Genomic DNA, 18,740 nt, shown 5'->3' with positions numbered 1-18,740 from the left:
AAAAAAACTATAAGAAAAACAACAAAACATACCTAAAACACATGTCACTTAGAATTATGCCAAGCTTCTCTATAGCTAATGGAATTTAATCTTAAATTCTATAGTCTGACAGAGCAAATATGTCTGGCAAGTATGAGATAGCTAATAATCTTTTTTTGGAATGGATGAATGAATGAATGCCCCAGACAAATATATTTTAGATGTTAAGTATATTCTGTCAGATGTTGTCAGATATATTTTTAGCTGTGTATTATTTTCAGCAAATTTTAAGTCTACTTTGCTACCCAATCATTTGACTAAAATAGTAAAGTAATAACAAAAGACTTTATTTTTATATGAAAGAACTTACCAGACAGATATAAAAGTATATTCAACCTTGTATTCAAATTCCCAACTGTACTGTTTAATGGCTCAACAAATATTTACATACTAAGCACTGTGGTAGCTATTCTGAGATCTAAAGACATATGAGATTAGGTCTCTGCCCAGAGCTTATATTCTAGTAAGAGATATAAGATATATAAAAGTTTATTTCAATAAAACATAAATTTCAATACAGCATAACACAGAGGTATATACAGGATACAATGAAACCAGGGAAAATACTTCTTAAGGCTATTTTTTTGTTTGTGATGAAAACTTAAGAAATAAATATATCTTTTAATCAAAAATTTATAATCAAATAGCAGCTTCAGAAAACATAATTTTTGGATAAAATTGCAAAGCTGTGGTAAAAACATGGTTAAATCAAAGACAATGGAGGGTTTAACAATTGTGAAGAGGTATCAGGCAATCCCTTGAATTATCTCATAGTACTCTTAAATACAGAATGCACTTTTATGGAAAGACTACTTCTAATTTGTCATGATTTCACTCCAGGAAAAGAGTTTTGTAATAGATAGAAAAGAAAGAAAAAGCAAAAGAAAGTAAAAAGAACTGAAAAAAAAGTAAGAGAACATAAATATTTGGAGTTTAGAAGGGATTCACGTGTTTACCTCTCTTATCAGCCTCTAACTCTGAGGTGAGGAAAGCACCTGATCCTGGGCCAATATGGTTCCCTGGGGACAGTCATAGGAAATTGCTGATTGGTGGGGGAAATCTGTTTCCCCCACCAATCACCTTTTTCTGCCTCATCAAGGTGCATGCTGGTTTCCTTATGTCCCTCTTTTTTTAACCCCACTCTCACCTCATTAAATATAGTATTAGGCAATACTTTCACAGTTATATACTACCTCCTCTCTAAGTTCTTCCCTCCACCCACACATTTCTGATTCTTTTTCATTTTAACTCAGGAAAACATTTCTCACTAATTCTGTCTCTATCTTTTTTTTCTTTCTCCCTCTCTTCCAAGAAAACACACACGTGCACATACATACATACACACACACACAATCACGGTAACATGCTTAAAAGCAGAACTAGTGATACAAGAAATCAAAGAACAGGGAAATTAACATGAAAATAGAAAAAAACCCCTAAAAACTAGTACTATTAGCTTCTAAAACCTTGAAAGTCCCCATATAAAGGAGCAGTGAAACAGACACTGTTATACCCCTCTGTGAGTTAAATCAATACAATCCAATTGGAAAGCAATTTGGCAACTTGTGTTGAGGCTTTTTAAACTAGTCCCATAGCTCGACAGCAATCCAAAAGAAATGATCTGAAATACAGATGGAAAAGCTTCATGCAAAAGCTGTTTATCACAGAATTATTTACAATAGTGCATATTTGGAAACAATACAAAAAGTCAACAATATATAATGTAGTCTAACCACTAAAACAATATTATGAGATGTTTTAACAACACATAAAATGTTTTACTTATATCATTTGGTGGAACAATAGTATATAAAAATACAAAAAAAGGCCAGAAAGAAACATACCATTTTGATACTGCTAAGCCGGCCCACAATGACCCCTACCATCCTGAGGGTCACACTCTGTGTAGTCCCCTCCCACATTGCTTCAGGCTCCATCTATTTGGTATAAGTGATGGTATGTCACAGTTGAGCTTGGGTTATAAAAGACTATGTGACTTCTGTCTAGGGCTCTGGATCTGTCCCTTAGGTCACTTGCTCAGGCAAGCTGCCATGCTGCCAGCAGCTCTGTAGAGAGGCCTATATGGTGAGCAAGTGCTGTCTTCGGCCAACAGCCAGGGATGAAGTGAGCCTGCCAAGAACCATGAGAGTGAACTTGGAAGCAGATTCTTCTTTCCCAATTAGGACTTCTTGAAATGACTGCAACCCTGGCCAACAACTTGATTACAACCTCATGAGTGAAACTGAACAAGAACCACTCAGTTAAACCACTCCTGGATTCCTGACCTTCAAAAACTATGAGCTAAAAAAATGTTTGTCGACATAAAACTGTTAAGTTTTTTTTTTTGGGTGGGGGGATTTGTTACACAGTAATAGATGGCTAATATAAACAAGATAAGAAAGGTTGTATTTAAATAATAGAATTTCAGGTGATTTTTTTTCCTTTCTATTTTTCATATTTTCAAATTCTCTGCAATGAAGATTTATTACTTTATAATTGGGAAAAATACTTTATTAAATAACTGTTTTAAAAATTATGTTTGAAAAGACAGTGCCCTAAAGTACTTTTTAGAATTGCTACAAATTTAGTTCCCCCAATCAACATTCTCTAAGAAAACTGGATTTATCTCAAACATAGGACATAAATATAAAATTACATTTCAATTTTCCTTTGTACTTTATTTACTGAAGCGAGATACAGAGTAGTATTTTACATTTTGTTAATACAAATAAACAGCATATCCACATATGATAAGTATCTTTCATGAATTAGCAGGGTATCTGAACACCATTCACAACACTGTTTCTGAGAAAATGCATTCCAAGTTTTATACAACTCACTTACAACGTAATCTATTTTAACTATCTTCCTATACAGTTGGTTCTTCATAAGTAACCTTGGGTTCCACATCCTCAGCTTTAACCAACCGTGGACTGAAAATATTTGAAAAAAAATTCCAGAAAGTTTCAAAAAGCAAAACTTGAACTTGCCTCTCAACTATTTACATAGCATTTACACTGTATTTACAACTATTTACATAGCATTTACATTGTATTAAGTAATACAGAGATGATTTAAAGTATACTAGAGAATTGCGTAGGTTATATGCTAATATTACACCATTTTATATAACTAACTTGAGCACCCTTGGATATTGGTATGTGCAAGCGGTCCTGAAATCAATTCCCCTCAGGGACTGAGGGACATCTGTACATGCCAATCAAAAAATCACACAGGTAAAAGACCTGTTAAGCTTTGATTATAGTGAACAGCATAAATGTTAAAGTACTTTCAGTCTTATTCCAGGTAAATGAATAAAAACAAACTGTGAACTGATAAAGACTAGATTTTCATTTCATATTTAATCATAAGAAACAATGATTGTCTCTTGAGGTTTTCCTAATTAGGTTATAGCACAGTTACAGCAGTTGAGTAGAGAAGGTCAATGCAAGCTTTAAATTAGTTTAGCAAAAATTAGCAAGTCAATAAGCATGTTTTTTCAAATTACAATAAACATGCTAAAACAAATGGATTGCCTAACCTGTTAATAATTATGCCTTTTCTCTTCATATTATAAAAACCTCAAATAACAATTTTATGCTCAGTTGATTTCTCAAAAAGTTTAAGTCATTAAAAACCATAAAAGTCATTTTTGGATTTTTATAATATTTTTATATAATCAATTTTTGATTATATCTAGATTGTCTTACGGATTTAAATGTTGATAAAATAGGTACATTAAATAATGTTCATAACATTGGAATATGCAGTGTGGGTATATTATTTAGTTATGTTGATAATAACTACGAACATCAAGTACATTGTTGAGTTTACTTCAGGAAACTATTATACAGAATATTATCATTGTGTTCATGATCATAAATACATATAGTTCCTCCCATAAGAATATATCATAAGTATTAGACAGATAATTTTCTGCTAAAGCAAGATTTCATTTCCTTATCCAAAGATTCTCACATTTTCTGACTTATTTTTTGAAGTTAAAAAATCTTTTCATTACTTCTATGATCCTTTGTCCATCATGTTGTTGATTCATCTTCTATAACAATTCTCTTTTCCACCTCTTCACTAAATTCTGTGAATCAGGATCAAAGACAAAGATGTCTGAACTGGTGAAAGAAATGTATGATATTTTAACCAATTGAAGAAAACTCCTTGATACCATCCATGTTTTTTTTCAAATAACTAGGTCATTAAGGATCATAAATCATAAAGGATCTTTGCTAGAAAAAAATCGAGTATCCATTAAGCAAAAAGTCCATGCCCATTAGTCTATGATCCTATATGGAATCAAATTCAGGTAATTTATTTTCAGATAAGAGATATGAAAACTCTATGTTGGGACATAATACTGAGGAAAAGACACAAAAATGAACCACCAAAGGCCAACTTGACCTCTAAAATAGGGTTAGTAAGATGAGCTCTACCTCACAGATTTTAGCAGGGAAATGTGGTGAGCAAATGTAAGACTTTCAAAGAAAAGGAAGTTCATACAGCTGTTTGTGAGAATTAGATAAACTGTGGTCATAAAATATAGACCCTTTTACTTCCTGAATTCAACTCAGTTCATTTCAGCAAATATTTATTGAGTCTACATTATTTGTCTGTCAATATTAACATCTTAGAATCATAATCTTTAGGTTAGATAAGGGCTTAGAGGTCACCTAATCCAAGATTCTTCCCAAGGAAGGAATTTGGATTTGGATTTTTGTAACGAAGTGATATTTCTTGGAGACTTTTTATTAAGAATAGCCAGGAAATAGAGTCCAGAGGTGGCTGGCTTCCCAAGATTTTTCCAAAAATTCTTGCATTTCAATGAGTAAATGTCTTCAGTGCATTTCTCGATTGCATGTTGAACAATTTACCTCTTGACATTTGTAGCCTAAACTGAAGCTGAACATACTTATTTCTTGGAAATAAGTATGCTTCCTGCTTCCCCCAGGCAAACCTAGACTCCCTCCTGTCAGTTTCCTAAAGGTTTACTTCTTCCTAGAGGTTTATCCTGGAGCTAACTCTTCATCCTTCTAAAATAAAGTCTGGAGTCAGACTCCCCTTAGGTGATCTTGCTTTTGCATTGCTTCTTCATTGTTGGCTTTGGATATAGCATAGGATACATATTTTGGTTGCCATCCTTAACTTTACACTGATTATTTGAGGGCAGTCCTTAATTCCACAATAATCAAGTTCACCAAGGATTCGATATCTCATCTTTGACGAGGAATCATCAAAGATGCTTCTAATGTCAAGAGCTGACTCAGCTGGAAGAGAAGACAAATGCTGAGCACATTTGTTGGAACAGGTCTACTAGTCCAGTTCTTTCCTACAGCAGAACCTCAAGAAGTGCTTCCCTGAAAATATTCTGGGCTGCAGACCTTTGCAGTGGATGCTTAAGTTTCCTTACCTTGCTCATTCTAAAGCAGTGCTTCTCCTAAGGTACTCACTGGCAAGAGCAAATCATCTTGAGGTGGATATACAGAACAATCAGGTACATTTGCTTCTCCACATATTAGTTGCTAAACATAAGATGAAATCTAAGGGGCTTGTAAGATGCATGATCTGAGTGGAGATTTGGTGGGGCAGCCTCAGTTAAAAGTGTTTTAGGGAATCCCCCGGCAGGCCAGTGGTTAGGAATCCCCCCTCTCACTGTAAGGGGCAGGGTTCAATCCCTGTTGGGGAATTAAAATCCCGCAAGCCACGCAGCATGGCCAATAAAAAAGTGTTTTACACAAATCCTGTCTTTACCATTCATAACCATTAAACAGAATAGGTGACACTATTATTTTGCCAACTACAGTCAGCCCTCCCAACCTGCGGATGTGGTGGGCTGACTGTACTATGCTACTTTATGTAAGTGACTTGAGCATCCTTGGATTTTGGTATCTGCTGCGTCCTGGAACCAAACTTCCCTGGGTACAATATTGAGGGATGACTGTGTAGACTTAGATTTCTAATATACAAACTGAGAAAAACATGTAAAAAGAGAGATGACTGAACATATTGAATCTTGAATATTGTTTTTATAATAATGATAGAAACAAAAAGAAAAATCACCACGAAAAATGGTTCACCTCAATTAGAGAGATTTGAGATTAACATATAATAGGCATAAAAAATGCACTGAAGGGCTTCCCTGGTGGCGCAGTGGTTCAGAGTCCGCCTGCCGATGCAGGGGACACGGGTTCGTGCCCCGGTCCGGGAAGACCCCACATGCCGCGGAGCGGCTGGGCCCGTGAGCTATGGCCGCTGAGCCTGCGCGTCCGGAGCCTGTGCTCCGCAACGGGAGAGGCCACAACAGTGAGAGGCCCGCGTACGGCGAAAAAAAAAAAAAAAAGCACTTAAGTATTAATCAATTGATTTTATGTTGCAAATTTTAAAATCACATAAGGAAAGTATATTACTAATACATTTTCATTTTTCTTCTGTGTATTCTGACATTTTCTACAAACTAAATCTTTCTATTTTCAGTTTTTGATTATTGATTCTGGTTTTGGTAGATTTCTGACTTTCATGAAAGGTAATAAATTTATGGGTGTTTATTGATGTTTAAATGATAACACAGCTAACTTTTGTAATACTTATTTAAAGTAACCCGGTTACTTATTAGATTGGCCTTTCTTAGGATAGGTTTAAATTTTTTTTTGGTTTCTTTTTTTTTAATCAAAGTATAGTTGATTTACAATGTTGTGTTAGTTTCAGGGGTACAGCAGAGTGATTCAATTATACATATATATCTATCCATTCTTTTTCAGATTTTTTTCCCTTATAGGTTATTACAAAATATTGAGTATAGTTCCCTGTGCGATACAGTAGGTCCTTGCTGGTTATCTGTTTTATACATAGCAGTGTGTACACGTTAATCCCAAACTCCTAATTTATCCCTCCCCCCCTTTCCCCTTTGGTAACCATAAGTTTGTTTTCTATGTCTTGTTTTTTATATCTCTTTTGTATATAAGTTCATTTGTTATCATTCTTTTTTGTTTTAGATTCCATATATAAGTGATATCGTATGATATTTGTCTTTGTCTGGCTTATTTCACTTAGCATGATAATCTCTAGGTCCATCCATGTTGCTGCAAATGGTATTATTTCATTCTTTTTTATGGATAAGTAACATTCCATTGTATATATGTACCATATCTTCTGTATCCATTCATCTGTTGATTGACGTTTAGGCTGCTTCCATGTCTTGGCTGTGGTAAATAGCGTTGTAATGAACAATGGGCTGCATGTATCTTTCCGAATTATGGTTTTCTGCAGATACACCCAGGAATGGGATTGCTGGATCATACAGTAGATTTGATTTTAGATTTTAAGGAACCCCCATACTGTTCTCCATAGTGGCTGTACCAATTTACATCCCCACCAAGTATGTAGGAAGGTTCCCTTTTCTCCACATCCTCTCCAGCATTTATTATTTGTAGATATTTTGATGATGGCCATTCTGACCGGTGCGAGGTCATACCTCATTGTAGCTTTGGCTTCAATTTCTCTAATAATTAGGGATGTTGAGCATCTTTTCATGTGCTTGTTGGCCATTTGTATATCTTCTTTGGAGAAATATCTATTTAGGTTTTCTGCCCATTTTTTGGTTGGGTTGTCTTTTTTTTTTTTTTTAAATGTCGGTTCGTTGGTTTATTTATTTTTGGCTATGTTGGGTCTTCGTTTCTGTGCGAGGTCTTTCTCCAGTTGCGGCAAGTGGGGGCCACTCTTCATTGCAGTGCGCGGGCCTCTCACTATCGTGGCCTCTCTTGTTGCAGAGCACAGGCTCCAGACGCGCAGGCTCAGTAGTTGTGGCTCACGGGCCTAGTTGCTCTGTGGCATGTGGGATCTTCCCAGACCAGGGCTCGAACCCTTGTCCCCTGCATCGGCAGGCAGATTCTCAACCACTGCGCCACAAGGGAAGCCCGGGTTGTTTGTCTTTTTGATTTGGGTTGTTGTATTGAGCTATATGAGCTGTCTGTATATTTTGGAGCTTAAACCCTGGTCAGTCCCATTGTTTGCAAATATTTTCTCCCATTCTGTAGGCTGTCTTTTCATTTTGTTTAGTTTCCTTTCAAAAGCAAAAGCTTTTAAGTTTAATTAGGCCCCATGTGTTTATTTTTGTTTTTATTTTCATTACTCTAGGAGATGGATCCAAAGAGATATTTATTTACTAGGTAGACATTTGAAGAATACCTCGAAAATGGAAGAGAGCTATTTCTTGGACAGAAGCACCCATATAAACCAAAATGATAGCTTATTATACTAAAAATAAATGTGTAAATTGGACTTCCTCAAAACTTAAAGAAAACCTTTGTTCTTCAAAAAACCTGTCAGAAAGGCATGAAAAGATAAGCTATAAACTGGGAGGAAGTATTGGCAACCACATATCTGAAAAGAGATTTGTATCTAGAGCATATAAACTATCCTCAAAAATTAAAAGCAAAAAAAAGAAAGGGAGGGAGGAAGGAAGGAAGGAAGGAAGGGAAAAAGAAATAAATACAAAAAGAAACAAAGGAAGAAAGCAAGCAACAATTCAACTAGAAAACTGACAAAAGACATGAGGAGACAATTTATCAGAGAGGATATACAAATGACAAATAAGCACATGAAAAGATGTTTAACATCTACATCTGTAGATGGCTATTACACACCTTTTAGGACTGATAAAAAATTTAAAAATAGTGGCAATGTCAAATGCTGGCAAGGATGTGAAGAAACTGGATTTCTCAAACATTGCTGGTGGGAATGTAAAATGGTACAGCCACCCTGGAAAATAGTTTCTTAAAAAAGTAAACATAAACTTATCACACAACCCAGCAATTGCACTAGTGGGCATTTATCCCAGAGAAATGAACATTTAGGTTCACCAAAAACCTGTACAAGAATGTTTATAGCAGCTTTATTTGTAATATCCCCAAACTTGGAACAATCAAAATATCCATCAATAACTGAATGGCTAAACAAACTGTTACATTGATACCATGGGGTGCATGGAATTAAAAGGAAGAACTATTGATGCACACAACTTGGGTAGATCAAGGGCATTTTGCTGAGTGAAAAAGAGTCACATAGTGTATGATTCCATTTATGTAACACTCTCAGAATAACCAAATTATAGAAATGGAAAACAGATTAGTAGTTAACAGGGCTTAGGGACCATGGGGTGAGGGGCGTGGTTATGATTATAGAGGGGTAGCACGAGAGATCACTGTGATGGAACAGTACTGTATCTTGATTGCTGTGGTGGTTACACAAATATATATGTGATAAAATGTCATAGAACTATACACATACACTGTACCAATGTCAGTTTCCTACTTTTAATGTTACACTATAGTTATATAAGATGTAACCATTGGGGGAAACTGGGTGAAGAGAACACAGAACCTCTCTGTAATGTTTAAAAATCTTCCTGTAACTACTTCAAAACAAAACGTTTTTAAAAAGTAAATATGTAGAACCGATAAAGAAAGCCAAGAATTAAAGGGGAAGACAATGGATTGTATTAATAACAAAGCCACAGCATGAAACCAGTCTATTTGTTTATGTTCGTGAATAGTATTTAAGAAAAACAAATCCTCATTCTTTTATTAAACACAGTTATGCCTATTTCTTCATGCCTAAATAGGTAATAGGTTAGGTTCGATTTTCCTGTTATAGAACTTAATATGAGCTGACTCATATAATAGTGTTTGTGTCTGTTTTCTTTCACTAGAATAATGATTTTGAGGTTCATCCACGTTACGTGTGTCAATAGTTCATTTCTTTTCATTGCTGAGCGGTATTCTATTGAAGATATATACTACAATTTCTTACTCATGCATTTTTTGATGACTGTGTGGGTTGCTTCCAATAACAGTAACAGCAACAACTATAGTTACAAACCCCCAAACAAAAAGAAAACCCTTGTGTCATTTAGGAATTCTTTTGCCTTTAAGTAATAGCATATTTAATCAACATATGGACATTTATTGTGCCCTAACCAAAAAAAAAAAAAAAAAAAAAAAAAAAAAAACTCTGAAGATGCATACTTCCAGGGTTGGTCTAGCAGCTTAAACATGTTACAAGTGACTAGATTATTTTAATTTTTTGTTCTATCATCCTTGGTGTGTTGATTCTTCTCCATATGCTTGTGACCTTATGCTTGCAAGTTGACTTAAATTCCTGTTCACAGCAAGAAAGAGAGGAACAGGGCAGTTCCAGCATATTCTCTCCTATGTCTTTCTATAAGAAAGAAAAACTTTGCCAAAGCTCCCCAGCAGACTTCCCCTCATGTCTCACAGCTCTGAACTGTTACATCACTGGCTCAAGAACAGCTGGGAAAGAGGGCAAAATTCTAATGATCAGCTTCCCTGAAACAATCGTATTTCATCACTTGGGATGGAGTCCATTGTCAACCCAGACAAATTAGGGTTCTGTTAGCAGAGAGACAGAGGAATGGCTGATAGATATGGATCTAATAGTGTCTGCCATAGTACCTTCCCTTGATCTCTTTTTACTAATTTATATTTTGTTTCCTCAGGTAAGAGTTCTTCTTAACTTCTATCACCTCAAATATTTTTAAAGAAATGCAATTCTTCCAATGGCACTTGTATAGATATATACTATAAAATTTTTATTTGTTTGTTTTAAAAGAGACTGTAGATGAACAAAAGTCTACATTTAGGGCAAAATATAGTCACCAAAATATTTGTCTCTAATTGTGATATCCTGTTCATACTGAAGAGATGCTCTAGAAATACGATGATACCATTCCAATTTTACCATGTCCATGTCCCAGGAGGAAATGTTCCCAATTTTCTGTTCAACTTTTCCATACTTAGACCAACCATTTGTATATGAACCAAATATTATATTTAATATATACCAGCTGTATAAAAGTAACCTTGAATTTAAGATATGATAAGACTAAAAAGAAAAGCTTTTATCACAACTTCCTATGTACATTTTCATCAACTCATATGGTGCACATCTGGGTCTTTGATAGCTATGTGTTTAAAAAAAAAAAACCTAACAGATTCAAAATTAATTTTAAAATCCTGTGTTTTTCTCTAGTCAGTCATTTAAAAATATTAATATTATTAGCATAATCATAAAGCTATCTATGAAAATAATTTGAAGATAGAGATAAAAGTGTATTCTTAAAATCTAAATGTTTTACATTAAAAAAATAATAATCTCATTGAAAAAGAAAACATAAAGAAGCTAATAATTATTGAACACTTAAGATATTCCAAGCAATAAACCTGGTGCTTTGTACACTGCCTGTGATTTAGTCCTCTCCAAATATCGTGAGAAAACTAAGAGGCAGAGGAGTTAAGTAATTTGTCCTAGGTCACATTAAAAAAATAAATCCAGTTCTGTGGATTTATCATCCAGATTTTTAAAATTAATGAAGAACGAACAACCAACCAACCAAACATCCCAAGAAGCCAAATGAGTGCAAACCTTGATAATATTAGAGAACTCTTTATTTATGTTGGATAAAATAGAATCTAGGAAACCCAAGAAAACATAAAATTTAAATGTGGTGTATTTCTCCCACTTTATCATTATTGCCATCAGCAGTTTCTAATGATCTAACCTCTAGCAATGCTCACCTTCTCTTCCACCAAAGGCACATGCCAGATGAATTCAGAAAGGTTTAATTGAAGAAGATTTGTTCAAAAATCAAGCAATTAAAATGGGCAGGAAAAACAGAGAGTACTAGAAAAGCAATGTGAAAAATTCACTAGACTTTGAATCCAGTGAAAATGTAAAACTAACCTAAAACAAAAATGTCATACAATTTGGGCAGAGAAAGCACTTGAAGAATCATCAAAGGATTTAACCCCAGTGAATTTTATGAGGCACTGTCAGGCAAAAAGGAACTATGATAAAAGAATAGACAATAAGAGTGAGAAAAAGGGTGAGGGGGAGTGAAAGTATATGCTGAAAGAAAAAAAAGAATAAAGGGACTGGACTATGTGTATAATAATGGGAAAATGAGGCTCTTTTCATACAGATGGCGATCAGTGGCCAGAGCTTTGAATACAAAGAAAAGAAGTGTGATGATGTAATTATAAAAGAAAGTTAATGGATAGATGAGAAAAGCCTTACCATGGTCAGAGTAACAGGAGGACAAAGCCACCTTGGAGGAGGCCTTTAGGCCAAGTGCATAGCCAAGGAGCAGGTCTGTGCTGTGCAAACTGAACAGCAAGTAACCTCTGAGGCAGAAGTCAGTGTTTGTGTGAGAGAGAGTGTGTGTGTGTGTGTGTGTGTGTGTGTGTGTGTGTGTGTGTGTGTTTTGGGGTGGCGGATGGGGGTGTCTTAAGGCATAAGGGAAACAGAACACATTTTCCTGGAACCTCAATTTTACTTTCTGGTAATCAAAATATCATTGCTAATTATCCTATGGTATAGAATGTCAAATTCACAAGAATTTTTAAGATAAATTATTTTTCCCAACTTTATTTAGATATAATTGACATATGACATTGGGTAAGTTTAAGGTATATAATTTTGATTTGATACACTTACATATTGCCAAATGCTTACCATAGTAGGGTTAGTTAACACTTCCATCACTTTAAATAATTACCATTTCTTTTTTGTGGCGAGAACATTTAAGATTCACTCTTCTAGCAACTTTCAAATATGCAATACAGTATTATTAACTATAGTCACCATGTTGTACATTAGATCCTCATGACTTACTTGATAACTGGAAGTTTGTACCTTTTGATCCCCTTCACCCATTTCACCCACCCTTCCACTGCCCACTCCCTTCCTATCTGGCAGCCACCAATCTGTTCTCTTTATGACTCTGTTTTGTTATGTTTGTTCATTTGTTTTGTTTTTTAGATTCCACATATAAATGAAATGATATGGTATTTGTCTTCCTCTGTCTAACTTATTTCACTTAGCATAATATCATCTAGGTCCATCTATGTTATCACGGACGGGAAGATTTCATTCTTTCTTTTATGGCTGCATAATATTCTTTAACCATTCATCTATCAATGCCCACTTAGGTTGCCTCCATAGCTTGGCTATTGTGAATAATGCTGCAATGAACATACGGGTGCAAATATCTTTGTGAATTACTGTTTTAGTTTTCTTCAGATAAATACCCAGAAGTGGAGTTGCGGATCGTATGGTAGTTCTATTTTAAATTTTTGAGGGACCTCCATACTATTTTCCATAGCAGCTGTACTAATTTACATTCCCACCAATAGTGCACTAAGGTTCCCCTTTCTCCACATCCTTGCCAGAACTTGTTACGTGTTGTCTTTTTGGTGACGGCCATTATGACAGGTGTGAGGTGACATCTCATTGTGGTTTTGATTAGCATTTTCCTGATGATTAGTGAACATATAGTTTTTTGATTGAAAAGAAATATGATCTCACAGATAAGACACTGATTCACATTATGCATTTTAAAACCCAAAGAGGCTGGGACGGAATCACTATCACATTCAAAATTCTTCAACAGCTCTGCACAGATGCAGAATGAAATTAAAAATCCTTTTCTTAGCACAAAAAGCCATTGTGCCTGCTTTTTACCCTTGTCTACTCTTGTCCCTTCTCCTTACTTGCCCCCTGAGACTTTCCTTTTTCAAAATTACAGTCTTGGGGTTTCCAGAATTTGTCATGCCCATAGTGTCTCCTCTGCCTAGACTTGTTAACCTGGGGGAAGTTTTACTTGTTCCTTCCAAGCTCTCACTGCACTTTGCCTATATCCCATTAAGGAAAATATCTCCATGTATTTCTCTGAATAGTTTTCTCTTCATGAGATTCTAAGCTCCTAGAGAGTAGGGACCAATTCTTTTCTTTCACTAGAGCCCTCACAGAAAGTATATCACATATGGACAGAACCTAATAAATATGTATGGAATACACGTACTTTAATAAGTGAATTAGGCCATCTAATACAATATTTGAATATAGGTATGGGATAAAACTTATTAAATAAAACTTTACTGCAAACGAAAGCCACAATTCATTGAAGTAATATGCTGGAAGAAAGGGATATAGAGTTAAAAGAAAATTACATAAGTACTAATCATATGTCACATTTTTTCCCAGAATGCTTTAGGGAAATGCTTTAAAAACTTTAAAGGAGCTCTTCCCTTCAAATCAAATCCCACTGAGAAGTGTAAATGAATGAAACTGAACAATACAAATTTTCTCCAATGCATGTGGGTGAGGCAGTTTTAGGGTTCTAGCGAGAAAAGCAAATGAGAGACGCACTGTCAAAGACACAGAAATATAGTAACTTACTTTTACATGGGACTTTTCAGCTTATAAATTGGTCTGACATTGTGTCATTTGAGCCTCACACACAGTGTTAAAGTTGGCAGGGCAGATACTATCCCAATTAACTAAGTCAAGGAAAGCTTAAGTGACTTGCCCAAGTCTTGCCAAGAATTGCTCTCACTGCAGTTATATACTGTAGCTACTCATTAAAACCAGGTCCCTAGGATATACAGCTGATCCTCTCGTGTAGCGTTGCCATTTGAATACACAAATACACAAACACACACACACACATATATGTCATGGTAACCCTGGAAAGCTCCCAGTGGCATTCCTCAAGCATAGTAATTGCATATCCCCTGGGCGCCCAGCTCTTTCTTCTTTGCCCTACTGCTATGGAATATGCCCAGACAAGCTGTTTCCCAGTCTTGCTGATTCTAGGGCAACAGAATTTTAGTTTCTTGTTTTTTTTTTTTTTTTAATGTAAGGTCTACACAATCCAGATATCCCTCTATAAATGCCTAGATGGAATCTTTCACTTGGAGTTTTATACATATAAGAAACTGTTCGTTCAAAACCACAGGTCTTACAATGTAACATGGGAATTTCACACATTTAAGAAATATAGAAATTCATAAACAACAAAAAAATTAAGAATTCCAAGGAATTAGGGCCAACTACACAATTGGAGGGTGCCACCTCTAAGACCACTCTCATTTCTGACACCAATTACAAGATCAGGGTGTTCCCCAAACCACTCTCAAGTTTGATAATTCTCTAAAAGTACTCATAGAACTCATTGAAAACTATTACACTCACAGTTACAGTTCATCACAGGAAAAGGATATGAATTAACTGGGTTAAAATCAGCCAAAGGAAGGGACACATAGAGCAGAGTCCAGTAAGGTTCCAAACATGAAGCTTGCATTGTCCGCTCCCCATGGAGAAGGATGTGTCACTTTCTCAGCGTTGATGTGTGACAACATGCATGAAGTACTGCCAACCAGGAAAGCTCAGCCAAGTTTGGGAATTCAAAATTTGTCTTAGGACTTCATTCTGTAGGTATTATGGATTGACCGACGTCCCACATGGTTACTCTCATTCTCCTGGTTGACTGACACTGGATGATCCAAAGTCCTCACCCTAAGTGACACTGCTGGCCTGTCTGGCATGTCCAGCCTGTTTCCTAGGACAGTTGAGTGTGGCTGGTCACACCCTAAGTCTAGTGTGACCAGCCCCCACACTCAACAAGGACACTTCTATCGTGTATGACATAGATTACTTCCTAGAAACTGAAGGCTAAATCCAGACCTCTCCTTGGGCAAGACCAAATTCTTTACTACCTAGGCCACAACCAGTCTTTGGTCAAGGCTCTCCTACAGCAAAACAATCAAGTTTGAGCATCTCCACTTAATATAGCATTTATGACAGACAGAGAAATAGTATCATTATAAATATGCCTAACATTTGGAGGAGACAGTGTAGGGGTAGCAATAGATTTTAAGAAAAAAACTAATCCATCTTATAAAGCCATCATATTCATTTTCATATTTTTGTCTTTTGATCTACCACTGTTTGTATCTTGTGATAAATTTGTGTAGAACTACTTAGCATATAGATTAGCTGATGGTTAACTAAATGTAGTTCTTTATCAGGCCAGTCATTTTCCAGCCATATTACATCCTGAGGAGGTTCTAACTTAGTTTCCCAATATATTTGATCATCAATATCATATTATAATCCTACCAACAGTGCTAGTGTTAAAACGTATCACCTTATGGTAGTAGATCTAACCTGAAAAGAACAGTAAAAAGATATTGGCATATTACTATATTCTCACTTGTCATTAACAGTTAGTCCAGTCTATAATTATAGTATGTGACCAAAACATCTCCCAGAGTGATGCTACTCAGGTTTGCAGGCTTCTAGTCAACCTTGTAAGTTTCCAAAATAGTTTCCAAAAGCAGGAGTAGCTTCATTCTTTCAGATACGTGGCATAATTAAACTAAGAGACAGTATCATCTCTTGCTATGGGTCTCTTGAGTAGGCAATATAATATTGGATTTTCCTCATTGTAAAACCCACTTATTCCTTCTCTTATCATTAACTACTATTCCTCCTTCTCTACATTTATACCTACACTTTTTCATCTTTGGAAGGGATGTTAGGTTGAGACACTGTGCTGGTTCAGATTGCAGTAGCAATACTAGTCAAGCCAATGCCTCCTGTTCAGTCCACTTCTGTTCATATAGAGTTGCACAGGTAGAGAACTAGTGTGCTGTCTTGACCACTAGGCAATATAACTGCATTGACTGTCAACCTAATTTTGCCAGATTGGATGAAGGCACATTTCACCCCATCAGACCCTAGTCCCATTGTCAGGAAAAGTCTTATCCCACCAGAGGAAGGAACTGAAAATGGATCATCATTTTCTGAGAGACCTGACGCTTCCTGTGTAATACCATTAAAGGTCCCCTAAGCAACTGCATCTCTAGTCATGTATTTTACTCACTTTGGATTACTTAAAATTATAGTACAGTGGTTCTCAAAACTTTATCAAAATCATCTGGGGAGAGTCTGATTCAGTGGGTCTGTAGTGCAAACCGGGAATTTTCACGTCTAAGTTCCCAGGAGTCACTAATGCTACTGGTCTGCAAACCACTCTTTGAGAACAACTGTTAAACCCCATGATTTTAGAAATCATCTGTTTATTTCTGTTTCCTTTCAGGAATATAAGCTTTTTAATTACAGGAAAAGTTTTATTCATCAATATGTTCCCATGACCTAGCAGAGCATTTAGTAAAGAATCAATAAATATTTGTTGATTAAATGAATGATAATGCTGTTTCTAGCTTCATGCTACTTATATTGATACTGCTTCTACTGGTGAAATCATTTGCATATTTGAGGACAGCAACATGACTTTATTTTTCATACATGTAGTTTAGTGTTTTAATATATAAATATCAATAATAAAACATTATTTATTATACTTTAATAACATCAGCATGATATATTGCTAATGATCTTTGCAGAAATATTTTTTTACTAAATCACTACGTATATATGTTTGTGTATGTGTGTCCACGTGCTGGGTTTATAAGAATACTAGTTTTCTTTTATTATATGTGAATTGATAGCATAAAATTGTTACATGAAATATGTGGCAGCTGTATACCTTGCAGGCAAAGTTAATGAAAAAGAAAAAATTATAGAATCTAGGCTAATTTGAAAGTGTGATGAAACATGTCCTCACAAATTAAAGTTTGGAGAATGGTAGAAAGTACAAAAATCATTGATAGTCTTTCTGAAGATTGTTCCCCATTCTGTCTTCTGCTCATTAATTGTTAATATTCATTTAGATTCTAGTTGGCCTCTTTAATGCCAGGTTCCCACACTCAAGTGGAACTAAAGGCAAACTACCTTAATTTTCTCTCTTTTACATCCCTCTTAAAGTTTTTAAACAAGTACTACTAATTTTAAGAAATTAGCAAACCAAGTACCCTGGGGGCCATGATTTAGTCCAATCTCATTAGCTAAGTGAGGCCTAACCTCAGTGTCGCCCATCTTACTTAGGAGATGTAATTAAGAGGCCAAGAACAGTGTGGTTGAAGCTATGCCAGAACTTAAAATGAAATGATGAGAAACTACAGCAACTGGGATCACTTAAAGTTGCAGAAGAGAAGGTAAGTAAATAAAATTAATGCTATAAATGATGTAGCAAAAGCTGATGAGTCTCTTCTTTGAATCAATCCAATGACATGTCAAAACTAGTCACTGGTTGTTATTAGTGGCATATAAATGTAAAACCAATAAAAAGAAGTACTTCATCATCCAGCACAAAACCAAACTATGAAATACTTAACCACTAAAAATTTAGTGTTAAATTCCAGTTAGATTTTTTTAAATGACTTAAAAATTCATTTTAGTTTGATTTAAAAACTCATAACAGACATAAAACTAAGGTTTAAGGGCATGTGTTAAGTTTTATCGACTGAAAAGAACCACTTATTCAACTGAAGATGTGCAGCTTTTTGATAATTTTACCTAATGTGGAAACGCCAGGCATTACTGATAGATAAAAGCAATGTGAAATGTGAAATATCCTGTTTGTGTCCTGCTTGAGGAGATATTTACAAAATGAGTCAAAACAAAAATCCCTGTTATTGCAAGAGATTTTTTTTCAATCTTGCTGAGCCTAAAATATCAGTCTTCATTTCATTTTGGAAAATGAAAACTACACCAAATGTATTCAGTTGCAATCTGGTCCTAGTCAAAGCTGTGAACTAGGTGAAGTTTTCCTTTGAGGCTAGCTCACTTCCCTTTGGTGTCTAATGCAGTACTCTCATTCTATTTCAGGGTTGCCCATTTATGGAACAGGCTTCCAAATCCTGCAGGGTCCAGATCTCTAATAGGTGATGACTTGCTAATCCTATGAAGTAAACTGTGCTAATAATTGG

The 18,740-nt window shown here is 35.4% G+C and overlaps 1 long non-coding RNA gene across 1 annotated transcript in view; it reads right to left on the bottom strand.

The window, feature by feature from the left end:
* Window positions 1-489: 489 nt before the first annotated feature.
* LOC109548287 (uncharacterized) overlaps window positions 490-18,740 on the bottom strand; it is a 734,651-nt gene continuing 716,400 nt past the window's right edge. The window contains exon 15 of the long non-coding RNA XR_002174337.3: window positions 490-4,169. This is a non-coding gene — a long non-coding RNA (uncharacterized lncRNA). The remainder of the gene's footprint in view (window positions 4,170-18,740) is intronic.

The sequence above is a fragment of the Tursiops truncatus genome, chromosome 9 (assembly GCF_011762595.2).
Source record: "Tursiops truncatus isolate mTurTru1 chromosome 9, mTurTru1.mat.Y, whole genome shotgun sequence".
In the NCBI taxonomy this organism is placed as follows: domain Eukaryota; kingdom Metazoa; phylum Chordata; class Mammalia; order Artiodactyla; family Delphinidae; genus Tursiops; species Tursiops truncatus.
The sequence above is the reverse complement of the archived record's forward strand: the minus strand, read 5'-3'. Positions and strand labels throughout refer to the sequence as shown.